The sequence below is a fragment of the Hypanus sabinus genome, chromosome 24 (genome assembly GCF_030144855.1).
Source record: "Hypanus sabinus isolate sHypSab1 chromosome 24, sHypSab1.hap1, whole genome shotgun sequence".
Classification (NCBI taxonomy): domain Eukaryota; kingdom Metazoa; phylum Chordata; class Chondrichthyes; order Myliobatiformes; family Dasyatidae; genus Hypanus; species Hypanus sabinus.
Window position 1 is genome coordinate 22,064,425 of NC_082729.1, and position 18,790 is coordinate 22,083,214.

The following is an 18,790-nucleotide window of genomic DNA, read 5'->3' on the forward strand; positions in this document are numbered from 1 at the left end:
GTACACTTCGCAAGGCTCCCGGCACACACTGCTAGTATCAGCACCATCGCTGTTCTGTTGGTGCAATGGCCCTTCCGTAGCTTCTGGCAACAGATAGCGACATAACGATCGAATGTGAATGCAACAGTCATCCAAACGGAGCAGTCCATTGCGGTGAGTCGCAGAACCAGCGCCAAAGGACATACCGGAATCGTGAGCAAGAAATCAGAAAATACATAAATATAGTTAATCTGCTGCGCTATGACAGCAAGGAGAACGACCATGAGATCTGCGACCGCCATGGACACGAGATAGCGAGTGATGCATTTGGAGAGACCACATTTTCCGCGAGAAAGGATAACAATCACCGTTAAATTAACTGAAAGAAAAGATAAAATAGATTGTTCCATCCAGGTTAATTCCATCCAATTAATTTACATTAATGGTAATAGATTTTTCTACTACCTTAAGTCGCCACCAAAGTAGCAATCCATCTGTGCTGACTGAGAGGGAATGGGGATGTCCGATCAGTCCTGCCCTCTTTTGACAAAGTACATTAATCGCATTCACTTAAGACAAACGACAGGAACAGATGCTTGGCTCTAAAAATTGTTTCAAAGACTGCAGGACAGCAGACAGTCTAGATAAATGGATATCTGCCATTGAGACATTTGCTTAAAACACAGATTAAAACATTAAACTATTCTCGTTTGGTGGGCTAACTAGAGAACGGAGAAAACTAATTTTGAACAAATCATTATTGCTTGACCCGACTGCACTTCCATCAGCCAGTGAGAACACAAGCGAAAGAGTTATATTTGCTGACTGAATAATAAAGGCTTAATAAGGCAGCACAAACGCTACGTTGAAAATATACGTATGCCAAGTTACGTTTAGCATTGTAACGGGGACGAGACTGCAATAGAGTGGGGAAGGTACTTCAGTACAGTGTTTATTTTACGTCTTTAGTTCACGGACAAGTACAAACTCATTGTTACAAGGATCACCTGAACTTATGAAATTTATGTTCATTTCATAATGAACGGATATTTTTCTTGATCAGATGAAACATTTAAAAGGCGTTAAAATGTACACTGAACAAAGCAATTTATTTCAAACCACACGTGCTGACAACTCCATTATGCATACTTCGTGAAGAATATTACTGGGTGATAGCAGGAATCTCTTTTTTCCCGTGGAACAAAATGAAATTCGGGGAATAATTTTCGCCCTAATCCACAGTGGCAGCACTTGCCCACTTGTGCTCTCGCCTTGTGCTTAGTTATTCATCTATCACTGCTCAGTGTCAGGAATGGGTACCAGGCCACACAATGGAATCAATAGCGACGAATCTTCAGTTGGTAAGCAACGCACACCTTCACTTCGGCGTATCTTTGTCTGAATTTTCTCTGAATTTAACCGAAAGCGCGCGTTGCGAGCACAGGAAAATATTGCAGATAGATTTCCAGATAATTGAAAATAAAATGAATTTTACCGCTTATCCACTTACTGAATTGAATCTGCAAATTTGTTGCAAATCTCGTTCGCATCTCTAGAAATAATTAGCAGCTCAAGTAATATCAATTATATATAAAATAAGGAAAAAGTGTGTTCCATTGCAATGTCTACTAAGTGAAATGGTAGAATGTTCCGAGTGTTTGAGCAGCAGGCTCCATTAGTTCAAGTTTCATAAAATGCAATAAAAACTTCACTCACTCAAATGACACTCAGGTCAGCAACTTACCAGGAATACCGAACGCCGCAAGTACAGGGTAGTAAATTCTGGCAATGTGAAAAATTGCAGGATACCCCATTTTCACGTGAATTAGCGAGCAAAATGTTTCAGCAACCCACATACATTCCTGAAGGAGTTCTTATAGACCACGATAAATGCAAGTCAAACTAATTAGTGCCTTCTGCAGTCACATAAGTCACGTATGACTGATGAAGCAGAATGAACTATTTTTGTTCATAGTGGTGTTGAGTAGCATAACTAGCCCTTCCATGAGTATACCAAGCTCATAACCTTTTTGATTTTGAACAGACTTCAGAGAAGAAATTTGCAATTTCTATTCTGCTATGCACCGACTTCATAGAGCAGGATGAATTGACTCTGATCCGATACATTGTTTCCTCATTAAATACCCTGGTCAAATCCCGTCTCATCGATGAGCGCTGAAATTATTTGCTGTATTGGAGGTATTACCCTTGTGTGTGATCACTTTATTAGTGTTTCACGTTCTGTTCAATTTTTGATTCCTTCGCATTATTTCTTGTCCGTACAAAACGATTTCTACCCCAGTATGGAGAGCACGGATTGACGATATACTTTGCATTTGCTCTTCTGCTTGTTTGTGTAATGTTTTCTTATACTATGCGAAAGCAGAGCTACGAGTTAAAAAAAAGTTACTTTCAGGTACACTCATAAGTCAACTATGAATTGGTGAGGATTTTTTTCTCGAACACTACACTTCGTTGACACCCTCCGTGAAACCGTTTCGTTCATTTATTCTACAGACTATCGGTCTTCACAAAGAAATTACCATGCTATATCTCGACCCTCTTATTAAAACATTTCCCACAGATTTTGCAATTCACTGCCGAATCAAAATCTATTTTTCAATTTATTTTCTACTTATATTAAAATGTACTTAAACATTTGTTTCATTGGCTTCCAGATTCATTTCCATCAGCACTGTCCGACACTCAGTCCTGTACATCCTGCTGGTCTCAGAATTGAGTCACGATATATCGGTCTTTCTTTACAGATTGGGAAAGGGTAGGTAATTATGTGTAAGAATAGAATGGAGGAATTAGAGCAAATATCTTAAAACTGTGAGGATTGAGCCTCCATGAGTCTTGACAACCTCGGCATATTTGATACAACGATACCTTCCCTTGTGGGTACCTTAAGCAAATAAGTAAATATCTGTTGTTAATTCCGAACACTCTCTGTAGATTTCCCCTGGTTATTTGCATTGATAATCATGGCACAGTGAGTGCATTTCTTCCCACGCTTTGGAAATTAATGACAACCAGCATTCCTGCATTTTTGTCAAACCAATAACGCATAGTTCCAGGATCTATTCTGATACAGTTTGTGCCTCAATACTTTTTTTTAGCTGGGAGATTTGCTCATTCAAATTCAAATGTCGGGTGGCACGTTCGCATAGCTGACTGAGGAGTCAGAGGATAATAATTCTAGGTCGCTGCCAATGTCTTTACTCATCCAAAGACATCCTTAGCTGAGCCGTGTCTCCAGTCTCATCAATGTGATTTCCCTGCAGTGATCTTTTGAGGCAGTTATTCCTATAAGAAGCCCACGTAAGAAAAACAACCCCTTGTCTAAAGGCACTTTTATGGAAGACGCTACAGGGCTATTGCAACAAAACATTTCACACCATCTTAAAAGTTTCTTCCGCCAGACAGTATACCTCAACAAAGATTTTTGGTACCCTCGCTTACTAATCTCTACCGATTACCAGAGTCACTACACTGTAATGTATGCATTTAAACCACTTTGCATAACATTGTTTTCGCTGTAAAGATATGCTGATGCTTATGTATCTATATACATTGTATTACATATCTATGCATATAACTTTACTTTTATATAACTCTTTATTCTGTAAAGTGTTAAATGTTGTTTTTTGTTGCATGTTACGCTGACACACCACAGTAATTTCCCAGTACATGTAAATGCACATGGCTTTCTTAATCGAAAGCCACTCAGCACTATGTCATCTGAGCTCAACTGGTCGCACTCGAGTTCGACCCCGTAGGCCGGGTCATCCGTGATTTTCCATGGGTCACACATGTGTGGTGAGCTGAGATGCGGCAAGCGATTTACACCCTGGCACGATTAGTGACCGAGGTTGTTTAAAATCGGTTGCAGATGATACACAGTTTATCACGACGACGATATTGGGATGTATGTAATTTAAGCACATAGCTCAAGTTGAAAAAAAAAGCAGATCTCCCAACTAACCATAGGCTGGGAGAGAGAAAAAAGTAATCGAACAAACAAACAAACAAAAAAAAAACAAGCAAACAACTCCGGCAGTTCAACATATGTCACGAGCCTGAACAATACTAATATTTTTCTGGGTAAGCAGAGACAGTGCAGCCCTGTCAGTGTGCAGTAGTGTTACAGTATTTTACCAAAACAATGAAACCTGCTCTCCCTAAACATTGAAAAGTCCACCATTGTTACATTAGTCAATGCTTTGTTGCCACAAACCCGAAGAAGGCACTGCATCTTATTTATATTTTACAGACAATGAGCGTACTAAACACATCTCAGGGAGACAAGGACAGAAATGTGTGCAGCAGCACCATGAGATTCGATTTGAAGATTTGCGATCCTTCCACTATTCAAGGCAAATTGGTGTTAAAATGCAGGCGATAATATACTGCAAGCGGCAATGCACACCAGCAATGAAAACAAATTAAGAATGGAACAGACATCATTAAGGATCCGCATTAGGGGTGTGCCCTCTTCATACTACTACCTTCGCAGGGGAAATCATGCTTGCCTGAATACATCCACTCCACGTTAGAGGATCCGCTTGGTTCCCTCCGCCATTAGATTTCTGAATGGACAAAGAACAAGTTAAGACAACCTCAGCATTGTCCCGTCTATTTTATGCACTATTAATTTAATTTGTACTTTCGTTTTTCTATATACTTCTAATTGTAATTTACAGTTTCTATCATTACGTTAATAACCTGCCACCGCAAAACAGCAAATTTCACGAATTATGCCAGATATTAAATCTGATTCTTAAAACCATAGAATATTACAGCACAGAAACAAGCCTTTTGGCCCTTCTTGGCTGTTCCGAACCATTTTCCCGCCTAGTCCCACTGACGTGCACCTGGGCCATATCTCTCTAAACCCCTCTTAGCCATATACATGTACAAGTTTTTTCTTAAATGCCAAAAATGAGCCCGTATTCACCACTTCATTTGGCAGGTCTTTTCACACTCCCACCACTCTTTACGTGAAGAAGCCGCCCCCCCCCCCCATAATCCCTTTAAACTTTTCCGCCTTCACCCATAACCCATGACCTCTGTTCTTTTTCTCCCCTGGCCTCAGTAGAAAAAGCCTGCTTGCATTCACTCTATCTATACCCATCATAATTTTATACACCTCTATCAAATCACCCCTCATTTTCCTACGCTCCAGGGAATAAAGTACTAACCTATTCAACGTTTCTCTGTAACTCAGTTTCTCAAGTCCCTGCAACAGCCTTGCAAACCTTCTCTGCACTCTTTCAACCTTATTACTATCCTTCCTGTAATTGGGTGAGCAAAACTGCACTTAATAGGCCAAATGCGGTCCCACCAATGTCTTATACAACCTCACTATTACATTTCAACTCTTATACTGAATACATTGATTTATAAAGTCCAAGGTCTCTTTACAACCTTATCTACTTGTGACGCCACTTTTAGGGAATTATGTATCTGTACTCCCAGGCCCCTCTGTTCTACTGCGCTCCTCAATGTCCTACCTTTTACCTTGTTCGTTCTACCCTGATTTTACCTTCCGAAGTGCAATAACTCACACTTGTCCGCATTAAACACAATTTGCCATTATTCTGCCCATTCCTCCAACTGGCCCAAATCCCCCTGCAAGGTTTGAAAACCTTCCTCACTGTCCACTACACCTCCAATCTTTGTATCATCAGCAAATTTGCTGTTACAATTTGCCACTTTATCATCCACATCATTGATATACATGACAAATAACAATGGACTCAGCACTGATCCGTGTGGCACACCACTAGTCACAGGTCTCCACTCAGAGTAGCAATCCTCCACTACCATTCTCTGGCTTCTTCCATCGAGACAATCTCTAATCGAATTAACGACCACTCCATGTATACCTAGCGACTGAATCTTCCTAACTAACCTCCCATGCGGGACCTTGTCAAAGGCCTTACTGAAGTCCATGTATATAACATTCATTGTCTTCCCTTCATCCACTTTTCTGGTAATTTCCTCGAAAAATACAGTGATTAAACATGACCTACGACGCACAAAGCCATACTGACTTTTTCTGATAGGTCTCTGTCTATCCAAATACTTGTAAATCCTATCTCGTAGCATTCCTTCTAACAATTTACCAACTACCGATGTCAAAATTACCGGCATATAATTTTCCGGCCTACTTTTTTGAGCCTTTTTTAAACAGCAGAACTGCATGAGCTATCCTACAATCCTCCGGCACCTGATCTGTGGATATCGACATTTTAAGTATTTCTACCAGGACCCCTGCAATTTCAACTCTCCTTCAAGGTCCCCTGCAATTTCAACTCTCCTTCAAGGTCCGAGGGAATACCCTGTCAGGCCCTGGGGATTTATCTACTCTGATTTGCCTCAAGACTGCAAGCACCTCCTCCTCTTTAATCTGTATAAGAATTAAACTCCTCAAAGCCTAACACATATTGCTAACTGATAGTAAGGGCAACATTTTACTCCACATATTCGTAACAGAAAGTTCGCATTACATAGAAATTGTCGGGGAATAACGGTAGCTCTGGCTTTTTCCACTCTCATATATCTCTTCCATTCCTATTTACCCCTTTAACTCGCCTGCTTATCATCACACCCTCGGGCTTCTCCTCCTTCCTTTATGCCAGTGGCAAACTCTTCTCTCCTATTACATTCCCTTTTTTCTCCTGTCTTTTATCTTTACTGCCCAGCTGGCTTTACCTATCTCTGACTCACTTGTCACTTTTCCTCTCACCCCATCTTTTTATTCTCGCTTCGTCCCTCTTCTTTTGCAGTTCTGATGAGGGTTCCCCAGCCAAATCGTGGACTGTTTATTCACTTTCACGGATGGTGCCTGAGCTGCCGAGGTCTAGCAGATTTTGTATGCGTTATTGTGGATTTCCAGCATCTGCATGATTTCTTTTGTTTAAGATTACACAATGTTAACATCTCAGCAGTTTAATTAAATGACAACTCCACAGTTGCAGCACTGGAGCATGAACGAGTACAACCATAACAGTGAATGTCAAAGTGTCAGCTTGGTACAATGGCCGTTCCTGGCCTATAAAAGCGTTCTGAATCCAAACACAGTCACACACACACACACACACACACACACACAAACCTCTATGTGGCATGACCAATCCTCGGTTTACAGATTTTTCATTCCTCGACTCTGTCGAGAATCAAGATAAATCTGCGTAAATTACGGCAATACAAGATAAAGCCAAGGGTACTAGCATCAATATGGTTATATTCTAAGTTAATCCAAGTAATGTGGAATTCAGGTATATCTATTAAACCTCCCGAATTCTCCTGAGCTCCAGGAAATTAATTTCTAGCCTAAGAACTCTTTTCCTATAACACGTGTTCTCAAGTAATTTGTGTATTTTCTCTGTAATATATCAATGTTATTGATAACTCTCCTGTAGGTAGCTGACTAGAACTGTACAGAATGTTCCAAATTAGGTCTTATCAACGTTTTATAGAACGTCAGTAGAGCATGCCTATTTCTGTACTCAATACGTTAAATTATAAAGGCCAATACACCAAAACATTATTTTTGACCCTCTGCTGCCTTTTTGTCATCAAGATTCCAGGTAACCTCCTGCAAAGTATTCCATAAATGTAGATGAACACGACGTTACATGCATAAAGCCACGTTAATTATTCCTCATTAAACTATCTATCCAAACATTTAAACTGCATAAAACACACACGAATTGCTGGTGGAACACAGCAGGCCAGGCAGCATCGATAAGGAGAAGCACTGTCGACGTTTCGGGCCGAGACTGTTCTCTTGCTGAAATCACCTTCCATTAACTGACGTCAGGCTCACCGGACTATAATCTTTAGCTTATACATACAGGTTTTCTTAAACAATGAAACATTAGCTAACCTCCAATTTTCCGGCATCTCACAGTAGATAACAACGCGCCCATGCAATTTCTGCACTAGTATCCCACAAGGTTATAGGGAAATTCTGGTCAATCCCTGAGGATTTGTCAAACTTAATTTGCCTCAAGACAGTCTGCACCTCCTCCTCTTTGATCCGTATTTGTCGGTGACCTTACTGCTATTTCGAAATTTCAGGATATCTTGGACGTTTCTGATCGCGTCCAAGATATCCTGAAGTGGGAGTGTGAGGAGCCAGTGGTCGTGGTATATGTAGGTACCAATGACATGGGTAGGGAAGGGGAAGACGTCCTGAAACGAGAGTATAGTGAGTTGGGAAGGCAGTTAAGAAGAAGGACCGCAAAGGTAGTAATCTCGGGATTACTGCCTGCGCTACGCGACAGTAAGAGTAGGAATAGAATTAGGTGGAGGATGAATGCGTGGCTGTGGGATTGGAACAGGGGGCAGGGATTCAAGTTTCTGGATCATTGGGACCTATTCTGGAGCAGGCATGACCTGTTCAAGAAGGACGGGTTACACTTGAATCCTGGGGGGAACAATATACTAGCGGGGATGTTTGCTAGGGCTACAGGGCAGACTTTAAACTAGAAAGATGGGGGGGGGGCGGGAATCAATTTGAGGAAACCATGGGTGAGGAGGTTAGTTCACCAGTAGAGCAAGTAAATAGACAGTGTGTGAGGGAGGAAAGGCAGGTGATGGAGAAGGGATGCGCTCAGCCCGAAGATGCAGGGGAGAAGAAAGAAAAGGATAATGAATGCATTGTTAGGGATGAAAAGAGAGGAGGGGGTGGAGAGTATCTTAAATGTATCTATTTTAATGCTAGGAGCATTGTAAGAAAGGTGGATGAGCTTAAAGCGTGGATTGATACCTGGAATTATGATGTTGTAGCTATTAGTGAAACATGGTTGCAGGAAGGGTGTGATTGGCAACTAAATATTCCTGGATTTAGTTGCTTCAGGTGTGATAGAGTAGGAGGCGCCAGAGGAGGAGGTGTTGCATTGCTTATCCGAGAAAACCTTATGGCGGTGCTTTGGAAGGATAGATTAGAGAGCTCCTCTAGGGAAGCTATTTGGGTGGAATTGAGGAATGGGAAGGGTGTAGTAACACTGATAGGAGTGTATTATAGGCCACCTAATGGGGAGCGTGAGTTGGAAGAGCAAATGTGTAAGGAGAGAGCAGGTATTTGTAGTAAACACAAGGTGGTGATTGTGGGAGATTTTAATTTTCCACACGTAGACTGGGAAGCTCATTGTGTAAAAGGGCTGGATGGTTTAGAATTTGTGAAATGGGTGCAGGATAGTTTTTTGCAACAATGCATAGAAGTACCGGCTAGAGATGGGGCAGTGTTGGATCTCCTGTTAGGGAATGCGATAGGTCAGCTGACAGATGTATGTGTTGGGGAGCACTTCGGGTCCAGTGATCACCATAGCATTAGCTTAAGTATAATTATGGAAAAGGACAGGACAGGACCTAGAGTTGAGATTTTTGATTGGAGAAAGGCTAACTTTGAGGAGATGCGAAGGGATTTAGAGAGAGTGGATTGGGTCAAGTCGTTTTATTGGAAGGATGTAATAGAGAAATGGAGGTCATTTGAGGGTGAAATTATGAGGGTACAGAATCTTTATGTTCCTGTTAGGTTGAAAGGAAAGGTTAAAGGTTTGAAAGCACCATGGTTTTCAAGGGATATTAGAAATTTGGTTCAGAAAAAGAGGGATGTCTACAATAGATATAGGCAGCATGCAGTAAAGGAATTGCTGGAGGAATATAAAGAATGTAAAAGGAATCTTAAGAAAGAGATTAGAAAAGCTAAAAGAAGTTATATTAAAAGCAAGAGGATAGTGAGGGATAAAATTGGCCCCTTAGAGAATCAGAGTGTTCAGCTATGTGTGGAGCCGAGGGAGATGGGAGAGATTTTGAACGATTCCTTCTCTTCAGTATTCACTAAGGAGAAGGATATTGAATAGTGTAAGGTGTGGGAAGCAAGTAAGGAAGTTATGGAACCTATGACAATTAAAGAGGTGGAGGTACTGGCGCTTTAAAAAAATTAGAAGTGGATAAATCTCCGGATCCTGACAGGATTTCCCCAGGACCTTGAGGGAAGTTTGTGTAGAAATAGCAGGAGCTCTGACGGAGATCTTTAATATGTCATTAGAAACGAGTATTGTGCCGGAAGATTGGCGTATTGCTCATTTGGTTCTTTTGTTTAAAAAGGGTTCTAGAAGTAAGCCTAGCAATTATAGACCTGTCAGTTTGACATCAGTGGGTAAATTAATGGAAAGTATTCTTAGAGATAGTATTAATAATTATCTGAATGGACAGGATCTGATTAGGAGCAGCCAGCATGGATTTGTGCGTGGAACGTCATGTTTGGCAAACCTTATTGAATTTTTTGAAGAAGTTACGAGGAACGTTGACGAGGGTAAGACAGTGGATGTAGTCTATATGGACTTCAGCAAAGCCTTTGACAAAGTTCCACATGGAAGGTTAGTTAAGAAGGTTCAGTCGTTAGGTATTAATGCTGGAGTAATAAAATGGATTCAACAGTGGCTAGATGGGAGATGCCAGAGAGTAGTGGTGGATAATTGTTTATCGGGATGGAGGCCGGTTACTAGCGGGGTGCCTCAGGGATCTGTTTTGGGCCCAATGTTGTTTGTAATATACATAAATGATCTGGATGATGGGGTGGTAAATTGGATTAGTAAGTATGCCGATGATACTAAGGTAGGAGGTGTTGTGGATAATGAGGTGGATTTTCAAAACTTGCAGGGAGATTTATGAAGGTTAGAAGAATGGGCTGAACGTTGGCAGATGGAGTTTAATGCTAAGAAGTGTGAGGTTCTACATTTTGGCAGAAATAATCCAAATAGAACATACAGGGTAAATGGTAGAGCAGTGAGGAATGCAGAGGAACAGAGAGATCTAGGAATAACAGTGCATAGTTCCCTGAAGGTGGAGTCTCATGTAGATAGGGTGGTGAAGAAGGCTTTTGGAACGCTGGCCTTTATAAATCAAAGCATTGAGTACAGAAGTTGGAATGTAATGTTAAAATTGTACAAGGCATTGGTAAGGCCAAACTTAGAATATTGTGTGCAGTTCTGGTCACCGAATTATAGGAAAGATATCAATAAATTAGAAAAAATGAAGAGACGATTTACCAGGATGTTACCTGGGTTTCAGCACTTAAGTTACAGAGAAAGTTTGGACAAGTTAGATCTCTATTCATTGGAGCGTAGAAGGTTGAGGGGGGATTTGATCGAGGTATTTAAAATTTTGAGAGGGATAGATAGAGTTGACGTGAATAGGTTGTTTCCATTGAGAGTAGGGGAGATTCAAACGAGAGGACATGATTTGAGATTTAGGGGGCAGCAGTTTAATGGAAACACGAGGGGGTATTTCTTTACTCAGGGAGTGAGCTTCCTGTAGAAGTAGTAGAGGCCAGTTCAGTTGTGTCATTTAAGGTAAAATTGGATAGGTATATGGACAGGACAGGAGTGGAGGGTTAAGGGCTGAGTGCGGGTAGGTGGGACTAGGTGAGATTAAGAGTTCGGCACGGACTAGGAGGGCCGAGATGGCCTGTTTCCGTGCTGTGATTGTTATATGTTATATGTTATATGAAACGTTTCTGCAGACACTATGTCATTCTGCCGCGTATGTTCAGATACCTTAAAAAACACACTTAAAATCTCCGACGTAATTTATTTTATTATTATATAGAGGGCTAATTTATTTTATTATTTGCTTAGAGATACTGAGCGGAACATGGATTTTTCGGCCCAACGAGATACACGCCCAGCAATCTACCCTTTAAACACTGACCTGATCAGAGGAGAACTTACAATCATCAAAGCCTTTCAACAGTACGTCTTCAAACTAGAAAACGAAACGGGAGCACCCGGAGAAACCTACGTGGCTCAGGATGGAATGAGCAAACTCCTCACCAACAGCGGCAGAATTGATCTTCAAATCCCTGTTTACCTTGAGTTGTATTACTGTCGCGCTAACCGCTGTGGACGCCCTTGGAAAATGGAAATTGATGTTCTGGAGACTGCATAGTTTTAGTTGAGTGGTCTTGTGATTCTAAGAGGCATTGGATGGGATAACTTAAAGTTCCCTCTTCTCCATGAAAGTTCGCATACTCTGTGATGTCATCTGTTCCACGTGTGCGTTGGAGTGCACCACATCCTTGCATCAGTGGTGTACAATCCTCTCAACATTTCGAGAAGGGAATGCAAACCAGGAAAGTTTCCAGATTTAAAAGGACTGCTCCTATACCTTTAAAATGTGTTTAAGGAGGCCCGATGACGAAGGAAATAGTCTGCCTAATTCCCCGATACAGTTTCCACGTTGAACCTAATTGATCAGAGAGTGAGAAGTCATGTGCGCAAGTTACTGAATATGAATATCAAGCCCGTACTGATTTAAAATGTATTGACCAAAGAAGCTGCAAGTTTACAGTAATATTATATATTCACTGTAATTAACCATTCAGTCAAAATATAAACGAATAACATTTTTTTCGACTATGGGATTAATGGATTGGTGGCTAAATTTGCCGATGATACAATGATGGGTTGAGGAGCCGCTAGCGTTGATGAAACAGATAGCCCGCGCAGAGACTTAGATAGTTTATGGGAATTGGCAAAGAAGTGGCAAATGAAGATCTATGATCATACACCTTGGCGGAAGAAATAAACGGACAGACTATTATTTAAGTGGGGAAAGAATACCAAATGCAGAGATGCAAAGGGACTTGGGAGGACTTGTGCGGAATAAACTAAAAGGTTAACCTCCAGGTTGAGTCGGTGGTGATTCGTTTTTAGAGGTATAGAATATACGAGCAGGGATGTGGTGTTAAGGCTTTATAAGTCACTCGGAATACCACACTTGGAGTATTGTGTGCAGTCTTGGGCTCCTTATTGTAGAAAGGATAGACTGACGTCGGGGAGGGTTCTGAGAAGATGCACAAGAATGATTCTCGGAATGAAAGGGTTACTGTATGAGGAACGTATGAGGCAGCTCTTGTGCTAAATTCCCTGGAGTTCAGGAGAATGAGCCGGGATCTTATAGAAACATTCCAAATGTTGAAAGGCCTGAACAGATTAAATATGGCAAAGTTATTTCCAATGGTCGGGGAGTCTTGGTCACGAGGATATTGTTTCAGGATATAAAGACATCCATTTAGAACAGAGGGGCGGAGAAATTAGTTTAGTCAGAGTGTGGTAAATCTGTGGAATTTGTTGCCACGAGCGGTTCTGGAAGCCACGACATTGGGTGCATTTAAGACAGAGATATACAGGTCCTTGATTAGCCAGGGCATTAAAGGCTATGGGGAGAAGTCAGGGGAGTGAGGATGACTTGAAGAATTGGATCAGTCCAAGATTGAATGGTGGTGCAGACGCGACGGGCCGATTGGCCTACCTTTGCTCCTATATCTTTTCATTTTATGGTCAAATTTCATTTGCAGAGCTACCCATTTAATGTAAAGAGATATTTCAATCCATTCACCAGCTCATCTCTGAACTTCCTCTGTGTCAGTCCGTAGATACACGTGTTAGTGCAGCTACTCAGCGACTGTAACATAAAACCAAACTGCTGCAGGAGATATATTGGTGTGTTAAAGTATTTGTCTGCGTAGGTATAGTTCTCCGTTTGCCAGGTTAAGGAATGTACAACATAGGGCATCCACAGCAAAATAAAATTGGCTGATAGAGTGAATAACAAAATCATTGACTTCCTCCTGTTCTCCAGCTCTGTATCCTTTTCATTCTGACTGTTGTTCCGCACTGCTCGGCGGGCCTTATTGGCTGCTACAATATGTCTGACTGTTAAAGAATTGAATAGCAGTATTAAAGAGATTGGCAGCAACGGTGTAAGGATACTGTCAAATAACTCGTAGGCTCTCCACCCCGATGACGTAATGTATTCGTTTGAGGGGACGCAGCGCTGTCGATCCACTGCAAAGTAAAATGGAGTAGACTTGGTACAGGCCACAGCGGACACCGATAATATCACCACCGTTGCTGTTCGCTCAGTACAATATCGCTTCCGCATTTTCTGACAGCAGATAGCGATGTAGCGATCCATGGTAAAAGCAACCGTGAACCAAACAGAACATTCCGTAGACGCGATTCGCATGACTAGTGCCAATGGGCATACCGGCATTATGAACAAGAAATCCAAAAACATATAAATGTAATTAATCTGCTCTGCGATGACAGCAAGGACGACGACCATCAGATCTGCTGCTGCCATGGATACCAGGTATCGACTGATGCATTTGGAGAGACCACATTTTCCGCGGGACAGTATCACAATCGCCGTTATATTAACTGAAAGAAATTAAATATTGCTCTGTTAATTCCAGGTAAGAATAAAGCAGTCACTATTCATTTACATCTTTGCTAATGGTAATATCCCAGATCACATTGCTGCACTGAGTTCCCAGAAAGGCACCAAGCCTTCTCTGCTGACTGAAGTGGTTTGCGCATAGCCGGTCAGAATGACACTTTTCCACCAAAAGCAGAGGCAGGGCACCAAGACCGCCACCCACAACAATCTGCTAACTAAATTTGCTGACGATACTATATTGATTGGCCTACTTTCATAGAATAATGATGCAGCCTACAGAGAAGGTTATCACCCTGACACAGTAGTGTCAAGTAAACAAACTCTCCACCAGTGTCGCAGAAACAAAGGAGATGGTTGTGGACTGCTAAACCCTAAAGACATAAATGGATCTGGGGTTGAGAGGAGGAACAGCTTTAAGTTTCTCGGCATAAACACTACTGACATCTCACGTGGCCTGTCCACACAGGCTGTGTGATGAAAAAGGCAGAACAGCGCCTATTTCACTTCAGACCGCTGAAGAAGTTTGGCATGGCCTTTCAAATTCTTAGAAATTTCTGTTAGGGCAAGATTGAGAGCAGTCTGACTGGCTGCAGCACTGCCTCGTACGGCGTCTGTACTTCCTTCAATCGCAGAATTCTTCAGAGTGGTGTAGACAGCCGAGTGCATCTGTCGATGTGAGCTCCCACTATTCAGGACATTTACAAAGACAGCTGTGTAAAAATGGCCTTAACGGTCATTGGACAGCTGCACACATAGTTAAAAGAAAAAAAATCTATTCTTCTTTGGAGAACAAAATAGGGAATGCAGAGAACCATTTATGAGCAAATCATTATTGCTTGAACTTGTTGTAATTTTCAACAGTCAGTGTGTGTCCAAGTGAACGAGTTATGAATGAATTAAGAAGTTAGCACCAAGGGATCGCTGAGACTACAGGTAACTCCGCAGTGGAAAATAGAGGTGGTTTCAACAGTCTGTTAAGAACAGTTAAAGTAATTATTCTATCAGTTTCTTTGATAGATCGCGAGAATTCAGGGCACTGTTGTTCATTTCCTCAGCAAAAGATAACTCTCCTGGTCAATTGCAACAATCTGAAGATTATAGATCATTTACCAATCAAAGTAATTTATTATAAACGATTTTCCTGAGGATGGTACCGTTCTGTTTTCTTCACGTAGTGAAAAATATTACCAGGGTAACAGCAGGAATTTTATTAAGATCGACAAATACTTTGAGAGCGTTTTTCATGCAGACAACGCTAGCATGAATCGTTCACTCACGATTTTGCACTCAGGTGAAATTGGTTGTCAGCTGATGAATCAAGCCAGCCTGAGGTTCTGCACATCCCGCGCCGAGACTTTGCGCAGTGTCACGGACTGTGAGATAGGCAAGCGTAGTTAAATATTTCAAAAATTAAGAGGACATTTTGAAAGAAGTAATGTCTGCATAAACAGATAATAATTAAAATCAGCTTTAAAAAATGTATTTCCACAAAGAGTTAAGCATCTACGGTAAAACCAATTTCATTTAAAATAACTACATATCAGAATATCTTCCGATACGATTTCTACTGATGAAATGATGACAGACGAACTAAGCAGCGGGTACCATTACTTCAGGCTACAGTAAATGGAATATCAAATCGAAATCACTCAAAAGATAATCAAATCAGGTACTTACCAGGAATACCAAAAGCTGCAAGTACAGGGTAGTAAATTCTAGCAATGTGAAAAATTCCAGGATACCCCATTTCCGACAAGAGACAGTGATTAGAATGTCCCAACTGCCCAGATACATCAATTGAAAGAGTTCTTATAGATCTAGATGAACGATGATCAAACCAATTAGTGTCTTCCCCAGTCACATTCGCCAGAAACCCCTGAGTAAACATTAGAATTAACTAATTTTATTCATGCTGTCATTGTGTAGTATATTGGATTCTTCGAGAAACGTAACAGGACATTTACCTGAATTAGTTAACTTATTATTTTGAAGAGATTTTCGGAGAAGAAGTTTGCAATTGTCGTAAACTGACTGAGCTTATTATTTTATAGGACGTACAAGACATCAGACTTTGCTCATTAAATGCCCTCAAAAATATTGCTGCAACCATGAGCGTTGATATTGTCTGTTCTTTCAATATACTATATTTATGCTTTTATACATTTTATACATTTTATTTGTATTTCCATTGTTCGACTCTATCATCCATTCCTCCACGTCATTTTCAGCTCATACAAAATCTTCCAATAAAATTGCATCCCCATATCGACGAATTTCTCGCCTTGACCACGGACCGACGAGATGCTTTGCTATTTTTTTTCTTCTTTTTATTTACTTGTGGGGGATTTTCTCATAACTGTATGCTATATCACAAAGTTTTAAATGTCACTCTCAGAGAAACTGCCTATGAAGGGGGAGGAGCTGAGGAGCGACAATGGCTCAGCGGCGACTCCTTTGCTTCCATCTTCTTCGTAAATTGTAAATCAGCGAGTTGATTGTTATGTCTCCCCTCTCCCTGTGAAACGGAGATACTTCTTTTACCCTTATTGGGGGTTGGAAGAGAGAGAGGGAGAGAGAGAGAAAGAGAGAGAGAGAGAGAGAGAGAGAGAGAGAGAGAGAGAGAGAGAGAGAGAGAGAGAGAGAGAGAGAGAGAGAGAGAGAGAGAGAGAGAGAGAGAGAGAGAGAGAGAGAGAGAGAGAGAGAGAGAGAGAGAGAGAGAGAGAGAGAGAGAGCCTGTAGTATGTCGAATCACCGGATGAATGAATCGTCTCTGAGGTGCTGCAAATCTGTGTCTTAATTGAGGCTTTGCTACACGCTTGCGAGCTCAGTGTGGAGCAACGTTGTCACGTTTTGCTGGTGGGGGCGAAGGATCTTTGCAGCTGCTTACGCATGGACAGAGGGAGCTAAGTGGGAGGGCGAATTTCGGGTTCTAACATTTAACTGTCATTCGTTCTTTGGATGGTTGTGAAGAAAAAGCATTTCAGGATGTATGTTGTATACATTCCTCTGACATTACATGTATATTTGAAACATTTTGTTATTGCTCGCTCAGCAAATCTCGGCCACTGACTTGTGTGAATAGTCCACAGAGACTGCATTTAGTAACCAAGATATGGAGATGATACGTCCCGTAAAAACAAGTCATTCTGAAGATGCTGGAAATCCACAGAAGCACACGCAGAATGTGCAGGATCGCAGCAGTAAAGGCAAAATCCAGGAAGGTTGAATATTTAAAGCTCAACGTAAATTTAATAACGAAATACAAATACTTTTCATATACCACGCGATTCACTCCCTTACAGGCATTCACAGTAGAACAAGGAGATACAATAGCATAAATGAAAATCTCCTACCGAGATTGTCCTCTATGTATTAGAGGCAGTTTACCCGCGGGACACAGCACAATTACACCTTCGATGAAGAACGAAGGCATAAAAGTTGACGAGGAAAGTATGGAAGCAGCGAGTTTCTTTCCTCCCCTGTTTGTTTTTTTTTCAAATGAGCTATTTAGCTTTTCTAAATTACTTCACTTCAGAAATAATTGGAGTTTAGATCTGACGATGGAGCTGAAAATATTGATCTAACATTAACTATAAGGATTCTTTCTGACTTCCTTTATGACTATACTGGCAGATTCTATTAATAAAGCCCATGTCACTTTTCACAATTTCTCTAATTTATTCATCTGCCACTTGGGTTCCTCTTTGCCTCAGATGATTCCATGTAGTTTAAACTCCAACATCTCGAAACTGAGTAGTGCACGGCTAGAAAAACAAATCGGTTTGACGAGTGGGCGAATCATAGAATCTGTTCAATAATATCGCTAAAAGCACAGAAAGTAGGTCATGGTTTTTCGGGCGGAATTCACTTCAGGATTGAACACTTTCGAGACATCTCTCGAAGCCAGTATTACAATCTGACAACGGACTGAAAATACAGTTCTCAACAATCTGGGTGTTGCCGCTGACAGGTGGCTTTGTTGTGATTCTGTAGCCAGATGTTGGGACTATGTTTGGCCTACTTAATGGAGAAGCGGACAATTCTGTAGTGTAACCTTCAGCTTCAGCCAGCTATGTCGGAGTTTCACTGTCAAATCTGAGTAAGCTTAATCCCGGCCTGACATCGCCCTGCCCATTTTGGGAGAGTTTAACAGAGTGCTTCAGGAACCACAGCTCATTTTCCCGTTCAGAATTCTTCTGAGATAAGTACCGAAGAGCTCATGTTGTGTAGAACGGCTTCAGAATCTGCTGTTGGATTCTGATCACGGAATTGGATTCTGTCGCGGAAACAGCGACATAGCTGAAATAACCGGACTCTCTTTTTCACATGAGCTGGCCTGCCAATATTGTTGCTAATGTCACGCGTGCACTGCAATCAGATTTTTCCATGAAACTCATATGTAGGATTTGAACCATGAAGCAAAGACAAACACTAATAATGTTGCCCCTTTCATCAATACACCCTCAAAGTGATGTGCGGCTGACCCTGGCTGACTCTACGCAGGAGCCAAGGGTTTAAGGCCTTCTGACCACAGGTGGCTATCTCCGCG